The sequence below is a fragment of the Barbus barbus genome (assembly GCF_936440315.1).
Source record: "Barbus barbus genome assembly, chromosome: 40".
Classification (NCBI taxonomy): Eukaryota; Metazoa; Chordata; class Actinopteri; order Cypriniformes; family Cyprinidae; genus Barbus; species Barbus barbus.
The window spans coordinates 15,867,353-15,877,566 of NC_136718.1; positions in this window are offsets into that span (position 1 = coordinate 15,867,353).

Sequence of the window (10,214 nt, forward strand, 5' to 3'; positions counted from 1 at the left end):
GAAATATTCAATGCAATAAAAACTGAATCTCACACAATAACAGCTTAGATAAATAACATTTTGTTTTAGCAGAAATGAAGCAGCTTGACATGTCACTTATTGAGGCCAGAATGTTATTTTAACTCTGCTGAGGTTGTAACTCTTTCTCTCAGTCTCTCCATCCAAAGGAAATATGTTCGTTATGCTGTTATCATGTGGAATATGCATAGGTTTCTGTTTTATCGTGGTGTCTGTGGAGCTGTTGGCAAACTTGCAGGCACTCATGGTGTTTCTTTTGTGTTGGGGGAAGGAATGCATTTGGAACCGCTGGGCTTCCTGTGTGGGGTCAATTAAATACTGCATGAGACTAGAGCACTAAAGGCCTGTCCCGTGAGGAGAGGAGTGCTTAGTGTGTGTCTGTGTGTGTGCAGTGGAGCATCAACATGCAAAGCCTTGATTAAATTTGATAAACCAGCAAAGTTTTCAGAGGTGAAGACATTTCCTTTAATCAGTTTTATAGAAACTGATGCTGGTTTTTTATTTAACAGGAAGCAGGAATAAAAGTTAGAATGAAGTGGCATGGAATTACCTAGTAATGTTGTTTGGTACAGTATAGTACAATATGCAGTATATTTTTGTATAATAATTTCTGAAGTTTGTATTTATCAGACAAATTATACATGCACTGAACATTTCTGTTTTTATTATTATGAGTTTATCTGTATAGTGACAGTACAAAAACATAATTTTAACCAGCATTGTACATGAGATTATTGTACATAAACATTATGCATTTTTAAACCAGAAATTAAATAATCAGCTACAAAATGTTAAGAATGCTAAAAGTGATTTTTTGTGTGTGTGTGTGTGTTTGAAATTGTAAAAATGCACAGTCTCCTGTGAGGGCTAAGTTTAGGTGTGGGGCAATAGCACATACAGTTTGTTCAGTATAAAAACCATTACGCCTATGGGATGTCCCCACTTTTCACAAAAACAAACGTGTGTGTGTGTGAGAAATATCTGGTTTCTTTTAATCCAGCGCTTAATCATTGTTACTTTGTGACGTCAAACCATTATTTGTTTTTGAATGGAATAAAATTTGACATTTATTTGCATTTATGTTTAAACAAATGTTTTAAAACATAAATTCTTATGGAAATTCTTGATCTAATGCTAACCTTCCAAACTTCTCCATATAAAAAATACTCAAAATGTACTACTTGCATTTACATTGTTGGATTTGGAATATTTTTATACTGTATGTATATATATATATATATATATATATATATATATATATATGCATTCCCAGTAAAACAAACTATAACTTTGCCGTTGCTAGCACCCTGCTTTACTGTTTTTGCACTTATAAGTGAACTCATTTAGCTACAAATCTTTCTCCACTCTTCAGCACTTATAGTACTGTACTCTTATGCTTTACCGCTGTGCCATTCTAGCACTCCCTTGAAATTTGGTAAGGTTGGACTATATAGACTACAGCATCTGCTAAATGAATAAATGTAAATGTAAGCACAGGTATTGTAGATCAAGTTGCCTTTTATTACCTTTCTTGCTGTTTTGATATATAGTTGCTCAGTCATGCCATATGATCAGTACGGGTCAATGCCATGGTGCTGCTATACTGTGTGTTGTGTGGCTAAAGTACATCTATAACTCTCATATGCTTCTTTCATCTCATTTTGGTGACTTGCGTCATTCTGGTGTCCATATTCCACTTTCACTGCTTGTGGTTGAAATACAAGATGCAGTTTCTATTTTTATCACCTTGCGCAGATATCAGCGGGAACTCGTCTTTGATAGGAATTGTGTCCTTGGTACAATAACAAGACGTGTGGGAATTCAGGATATACTGTGTAATTACAAGAGAGTTAGATAAGCAGTGAGCTCTTATTTAAAAAAAAGAAAGAAAGATAAAACTTTGCAAGATAACGCAAGGACAGGAAGTTCTCAACCGGATAGGATGACATATCAGTCTATTTGCTGCTGGTATTGATTTATCCTGTTGTAAACTGGAATAGAAATAAGAGGTTGCCGAATTTAAGTCCTCGCTGGAACTGGTTTTCATAAAGTTTGATCAACCAAATCTGAAGTCATTTCAGCTGGTAGTGAACGAAACATTTAGTGAGCTTACAGGGATAGTTCACCCCAAGTTGTTCCAAACCTGTAAAGAAGATATTTGGAAGAATGTTTGTAACCAAACAGCTGAAGGTGGCCATTGAATTCCATAGTATGGAAGTCAATGGGTACCATCAGCTGTTTGGTTCCCAAAAATATCTTCTTTTGTGTTCTGCAGAAAAAAGAAGCCCATACAAGTTTGGAAAAACTTGAGAGCGAGTAAATGAACTAAGTATAGTCAAAATATATAATACTTAATGTCAATTTTGTCAAGGAAATTTGCATACGGTAGCAGAGTTTAGCCCCTGTGAGGGCTTCTACCTTACCCAGCCCACCCTTCTGTTCCTCATGGGTCATCACTCTACATCCAGGCAGCTTTCTGTATGCACCCAGCAGAAGAAAAGCAGGCAGAGTGGAAGAAAAGCTATATTTAGATCAACAGCACACAAAAAAAAAAACGTGTACCATCTTTCTCCATTGCTTAGGCAGAGATGGAGTGACATCCTCACTTTCTGTCCCTCCACTCACCCTCATGATTTTCTTCACCTCAAGCTCTATCGCTTTTTTCCTCTCACTTTTTTCTCCCTCTAAGCTGTTCTCTTGTTCAGGCAATACCATATTTACTTCTGATATCTATAAGCTGTTTTTACTTAGATGGAACTTGTGTTTAAGTTTAAGTAATTTTGTTTTGTTTTGAATTTTTTATTAGATTTTTTTAATATATAGTTTTTGTTAGGTTATAGTTTTTAGTTTAGCTTTAGTTGTTTTAGAACGTTAAAATAAATGAAAATTAGAAATGTTACCTTTGCAACAGCTGAAATAAAATGAGTTTATATTGTATTTCAAGTAATGAAAAATGTTGTTTCTAAGTTTAGTCTTAGTTAACATGAACATAATTATCATATTGGCCAGTGTTTCAAATCGGAGCATCCTTAAAGGGCACCAAAAGTCTGAAACCTGAAAATGGCTCTATTACAAATTTTTCTAATTAAGTAACTTTTATAAATGTTACATTTCTTAACTTAATATTTCTTAATTTTTAGTGTCAGACCATCCTGCAAGTTTCAATAGACACAACTAATGCACCTGTATTTTACATTTTTCAAAATCATGAAAAATTCCTAACTGTAAATATCTTAATTTATTTACCAATCTATATGGTAATTATTTTTAAACCCTAGATTTTCAATACGGTCTCAGACTTTAGGATTCCAATGTACTTCTATTAAATACTGTAATTCTATTACATTCCCATTATAATTGCTGCCCACTGCTCCAGGTGTGTGTGTGTGTGTGTTTGTTCACTACTCACTGTGTGTGCACTTGGATGGGTGAAATGCACAACACAAATTCTGAGTATGGGACACCATTCTTGGCCATACGTTACATCCTTAAGAGCTGAGGTATGTGAGTGGCCTCGTGTTTGTTTTCAAGCTCACCCACTTGCAAGCATGTGTATAAAGTGTATAAAAGAAAGCACAGCAGTAACACAGCCTCAAGATACGCAGCTCTAAAAGCCACAGTGGACAAAGTTGAATTAAGAAAGAGCACAAGCTTCCAGTAGCTATAATGGAGTCCAGAAAGAGGTCCAAACAACCAGAGGCAGCCTCAGGACTCTGTTAGCCTGCTGATTTAATACAACCTGAAGAGGAAAAGGGTCCGTATTCATGATTCATTTTCGGTGGTACCGCCCCATTATGACTGTGTGTGCAAACTGACTCACCTTGTGTTTGTGGGGTGTTCTGCATCATGCTATTGTCAGGACAGTAACGCTGCTGTGAAGGCATCCATCCCCGACCTCACTGGGTGGAACAGATTTACTCTCAATGGGATTAGGCCTGGAGAGATTAGCAGACAGAGAGAGGTTATCGAGATCAAGACTCCCAGGGAGTTTGTGTGAAAATCTTACAGTGCTGTGAAGGATACAAAACAATGTAATCGTAACGGACCGGTAAATCCTTTTAGTGCCATAACAAAAGCAATACTGTGTCAATTTGGTAACCAACCACTGATCTATTGAGAACATATTCATTTATATAGATCAGTGGAACCAACAGTGTTATGATGCCATGAGACACTAACAGTGCAATCAGAGCCGATCCTCCCTATACCCAGAATATGCAAGCTGCGTATAGGGCCCCCGAAACACCAGGGGGGCCCCTTGTTCTCAGAGATGTTTTAATTTTAGTTTCGTTTTTTAGTTTGGCCAGCGGTTATTGAAAACATGAATGCTCATTTCTTTTAATGCGGTGCGCTGTCACCCTCCCAACGTAAAAAATCAGTCAAATCATGTAACTCGAATGTCGTACAGTCTCTTGCTCGAGACTAAAAAACGAGTCGAAAGCGCACCGAGCTGCGGGAGTGCTTTCCGCGAGCGCGATTCGAGACGGCGTGAAACACGGACAAATGCATTACATCCATTCTTTCAGGGCCCCCAGAAGTCTAGGATCGGCACTGAGTATAATAAACAAGAAGTGAACACTGAGTAACTTACATTTTGATTGTTACTTTGTGTATTTTTAATACACAAAATAGTTCCAAACAAAGTCAAAGCAGAATCGCCTGTTGAAAATATCCAAACAACACACAATAGCGGCGTTCTGTAGTTTCAGTGATTCAATGATTCATTCGTAAAGAAAGTCACTTGTGTCGTTGCTAAATGAATCAATGTGTTTGACTGAATGATTCAAAGATTCACTCATAAAGAAAGTCATTTGTTGCTTACTTGCTCTATAAAATCTACGGTTACTGTAGTGTTGCAGAACCATGGGTAATTTTAGGTTATCGTGGTTTAACTACAATAACATTTTTGTACCATGGTTCATTTTTGTAAGGGAATTGAAAAGAAAAAAAAAATCAAACCAGAGCCATATTTGAGTGGTCTCTGCTGTTTTTACAATAATTTATTGATGCTGGGGTCAAACACCGATTGTTCTTTTTAAGTGTATTATCATCCGTTTACATAGGATTTAGAAAGCACTTAATTTACTTTTAATTCACTGTTCCCCATTATAGTGCACCAAATGCATTAGTGCAATTGGTTTCCCAGCTGTTTCTCATCAGGCAGATGTGTTTGTTTGCATTGTTAATTCATGCACAAGTGAGCTTTCAGTGTCTGGTCCTGATTTAACATTTGCATTAGCTTTTGGAGTCTTTTGCTGGTGTCGGAGTCTTCTACTCATTAAAACAAGCAGGAAATGAAATGATTAGAGCATCCAGGGAAATACTACCATACGGTACATTAGTGCAGTAATCAGATTAATTCACAAAAGGTTTTGCAATTTATTAAGTCATTTAACAATGGTGAAGCAAAGTGTCAGTGCATTTAAAAACTATGATCACTGATTGGTGCACAGTGGCAGATTGTTTGGCATATTCAAACTGCTTGTTTAGCAAACACCAGAAAAGTGAAGAAAAGAAAAGAAAATAGTATGACATAGCAGACAGATTAATTATAGTGATTTTCTTTCTTGAATGTACATCATATTTGCATGTGAGAAAGGTTACATACTGAAAGCATTTATGCATGAATGTATTTGTATAAAATTTGTATTCACTTGGACTACATTTTTTTGGAAAAATGACAAGGGGCTTTTAAAACTGACCAGCATAAATGAGTTGATATCTATAAATGTGAGGTGCAAAACAAAGATCCATGATGTAATTGTTGATAACTGGATATTTTAAATTAAATTAAATAATTTAAATATCATTGGCATACAGAATGGTTATAGTAAAATATTTTTATTTTGTATTTTTAAATTTATATTTTTATATTGATTATTGTATCCAAATATAATGGAGACCAAATATATGGGCAGATAGTATAAAAAAAAAAAATCAACAAAACTGTCTTTAACAAATCACATTTGTGACTCTGGACCATAACAGTCACAAGTCGCATGGGTATATTTGTAGCAATAGCCAACAATACATTGTATGGGTCAAAATTATCTATTTTTCTTTTATGCCAAAAATCAGGATAGGATATTAAGAAAAGATCATGTTCTATGAAGATGTTTTGTAAATTTCTCACTGTAAATATATCAAAACTTATTATTTGATTAGTAATATGCATTGATAAGAACTTAATTTGGACAACTTAGCCAGTTTTCAAAAAAAAAAAAACATTTTTTTGCACCCTCAGATTCCAGATTTTCAAAATAGCCTAGTTGTATCTCGGCCAAATAGCCTATTGTCCTATCCTAACAAACCATACATCAATGGAAAGCTTATTCAGATTTCAGTTGATGTGTAAATCTCGAAAAAAATTGACCCTTATGATTGGTTTTGTGGTCCAGGGTCACATTTAGGCCTAGTCATTAAACGAATGCTTTTATCCAAACCAACTTACAAATGAGGAATATTTTATAATAGAAGACAATAACCAACAATGCTACTAAATGTGTCAGAAAGATATCACACTTTGTTATGGTAGGCTACATAATGAAAATTATCTAGTGAACATTTTTAGAGAGATGTAGCCTACAAGAAATAAATAGACAGACCATGTAAAATAAATACTATTTAATTTCAAATATAATGTGTTTCATTTAGTTTTACATATATCCAGTCTTGCTTTCCACAATAACGTAACGGATCCGGGACACATGTTGCAAAGCACCTGTTTTTCTTGCTGCAGGAGAATGAGATATGAGTGTCAGTGTCTCGTGTGAGAGGTAAACATCTCCCTCGCTGCAAGGGCTGCAGAAGCGCATCTTCAGCGTGTGGAGCGGGACAAAATGGAGCCTGATTGAACGTGAGAGCAGGCGGAAGAAAGGCAGCAGCGGCAGAGGGAGGGCGTTTGCTCTCAGTGAACAGCACAACTCAGCTGCTGCAGTCAGGCCATCAATTTTGTATAGGCGTTGAGTGCAGTGCCTTAGCGTTCTCCTCTCTTTCCCGCTGACCATGGAGAGCAGCTCGCGTCTCGCTCGACCACAGACAGAGTGATGGGGGGCGATACGAGCCGTCTCTATAGGCATGTCCGCGTCCGATTCTAGCGCAGCGCTGCTCAGCAGCAAGGTAGGGATGGTTTGCCTTCTCTCTCCCTCACGTGCTCTCTCTTTCTCTCTCTCTTTCTTGGTCGCTCGCTCGCTCCCTCACTGATTTTCTCTCACGCGCTGATGCTTTGGTGGAGTGAATGAATTTTGCATGCATTCTGCCTGGGTCATAGTCTATTAATATCCTCGTGTAAGCCTTTTTTATGAATAAATTATTCTCAGTCGAAATGCACGTCTTAGCTTTTCGACCAGCAGACTCATCAAATGCATTCAGTTGCATTGATTTTTTAATTGACAATGTGTATTACCTGAATAAGATTGTTAATATCTCTTTCACTTTCTCATATCATGGGTATGGTTTCAAATAGTATTGCAAGTTGTTGATATGTTATGTTAGGAAACAAAGGCATATGGATTTGTTGTGTTGCAAAGTCAGAAATGTCCTTTTCTCCAATATTTTATAACCATTTAACAGGTTTTAGGTAAAAATGCCAGTGAAAAGTGACACACACACAAAACAAAATGTGTATATAGATGTATAGGTTTATATTCAAGAGTGTAATGAACTAAATATATTTACATAAATGTATATATTTATCTAAATTCAAATTCATCTGTTTTTGATTTGATTAATTCATAATTGTATTTCAGGATATTATTTTCCAGGTCTTTATAGGTTTTAGGTTTGACATTCATTTTGGCATAAATATATGGCATAATTGTTTTTTTTTAAAGCTCTTATAAGAGTAAAAATATTATATTATATTATATTACATTATATTATAATATATTAAAAACTACCCTTATAAAAGTAAAAATCCTTTTGAAAATCAATTCCAGGGTCAAATATCTTTGATTAAAAATAATAATAATAATGAAAAGAAATAACTTAAGTTAACTAAGTTAACTGCTGCCAGTATAGTTCAACCTTCTTTGTGATACTGATTACTGATATAATATAATGCAAAAATTCTTTCTATGCATGTTGCATGTTGTTGATTCCTATGGACTTCGCTGATCCCTGGCCTTGTCAGAACAAGTTCTGCTGTGGCAAGCATCAAATCCATGCTGCTCCATATAGGAGACTGGGAATCAGATTCTGACAAAATGAATGAAAATAGGGCACAAAACTGTATGGAATATAGGAGAATTAATGACTGTTATCTAACAAGCCTTGTGGATATGGGAAGGTTCATTATTTTTCACCCCCTGTTGGCTGTGTGCTGCTATTGCTCAACAAATTGTGAAAATGAATGTTGACTGCCCTTCGTTTATATCTGCTGCACAGATGCAAACCATTGAAAGAAGAATGACAAATTCAAAATTTCAAAATGCATTTACAAATTCAAAATGTACATTAAACCTGGAAATAAACACAGTTTTAAAGATTTGAAAATTTGCAAGCTACACTGTAAAATGTGGTAACTATCTGATTTAACCAATAAAAAATAGTTTTGCTTGTATAAATTAATGTATGTAGCTTGGTTCAGTGATGTTTACATAATGTTTTTGACTTTTTATTTATTTAGATGTTCCAATTTTTAGGTGACCTTTTTTTTGGTGTGCATTATGAAAGTGCAAAATTTGCAAGACACTAATAAAATAAGAAAACTCAATGAACTCAATGTTATGTAAGCTTGTTTCCGCCACAGGATTAAAAAAGAAAATCTCTCAGAATTCATACTTTTTTATGAACTCAGAACACAGAATTGTAAGATGTAAACTCAGAATTCAGAGAAAAAAGAATTGTGAGATGTAAACTTAAGTAACTCAGAATTGAGTCTCTCGACGATATCTTGCAATTCTGAATTTATATCTCAGATCTCTGACATTTTTCTCATTGTGAGAAAACTCAAATTCAGATGGTCAAATTCGTGCTTCCATTTGAAGCTCAAGATCTTAAATCATTCTGGAGAACATCAGGCTTTACACAAACTTGTGAAGTTCATGCAGCTCTAATGCTGTCATTAAAGCAAAAGTAAGGTAACCGGAATAATAAGACTAAAATTCAAGCTAATATTAAAGCTTTATTTAGGCCAGATACTGTAAACATTCTATGCAGCCTTTTCTGGGAATGTCTGATGGTTAAAATGTGTGTTGTAAGTGGAATATGGGGTGAGGTGTTGTGGAAACACTCTTAGCGGATGAGGTTGCGATGCATTGTGTCTTTTAAAGGATTACATTACTCTATTGATCCAGGTACTGAGCGAAAAATTGCTTAGTCTGTCGGGTCACTGTGTGTATGAAACACAAAATGTGTGTCACAGCCTTGCAGGTAATGATGTTTATGTGGGCGACCCCTGCATCACTATTAACTCCTATTGATAAAAGTGGCCAGTGTGTTGTTGTACTTCAAAGCCCTACTCTTTCTTTCTTTTCATTTATTTCTAAGCCGAACACATGAAAGAGATGAACATGATATAGATCATCTAAGAGTTGGTTCAGGACAGCTCTGTGATGGAGATACCTAGCAGGGCTGGCTTTTAATTAACACGTTCATTTAGATGAGAGATATATTTTAATCGCACATAAGAATCTTATCTTAGCCAGCATCTGCATAATTATGCTTTATCTCTTTCGACGGTAGGTGTCGCAGACACCTGTGCCCTGCGGCTGCCTTTGATATTTAAATCATATCCTCACTGTGTTCTGGATTTTGGAGGGAAAAAAGACAGAGAGAAAGGCTGGTCTGGAGGAGAAATCAGAGGGATGCAGGAGACAGTAGAGGAAAGGTTTTTGCAATGCTTGTTTACGGTCACTAGGTCTTTTGTTATCGGTGCATTTGGTGATTTAGTTTTCAGTTTTAATGCTTGAATGAAAAATATTTCCATATTCATATTGCCAAAGCATTTGCAGCAATTGCTGTGTGCAGTTAAAACTCTGCAAAATGAGAATAGTGCAAAACAAAAGAGAAACGAAAAACATTACATCTCATTCATTAATAATGATGTGAATTCGTATTTATATGCACAGGAGAACCTCTCACAAAAAAGTTCTGGCTAATTCACAATCTTCATGAATTTTAACCTTTAATAGTTCACCCAAAAATGACAATTTGCTAAAAATGTACTCACTCTTAAGTGATCCAACATGTAGATG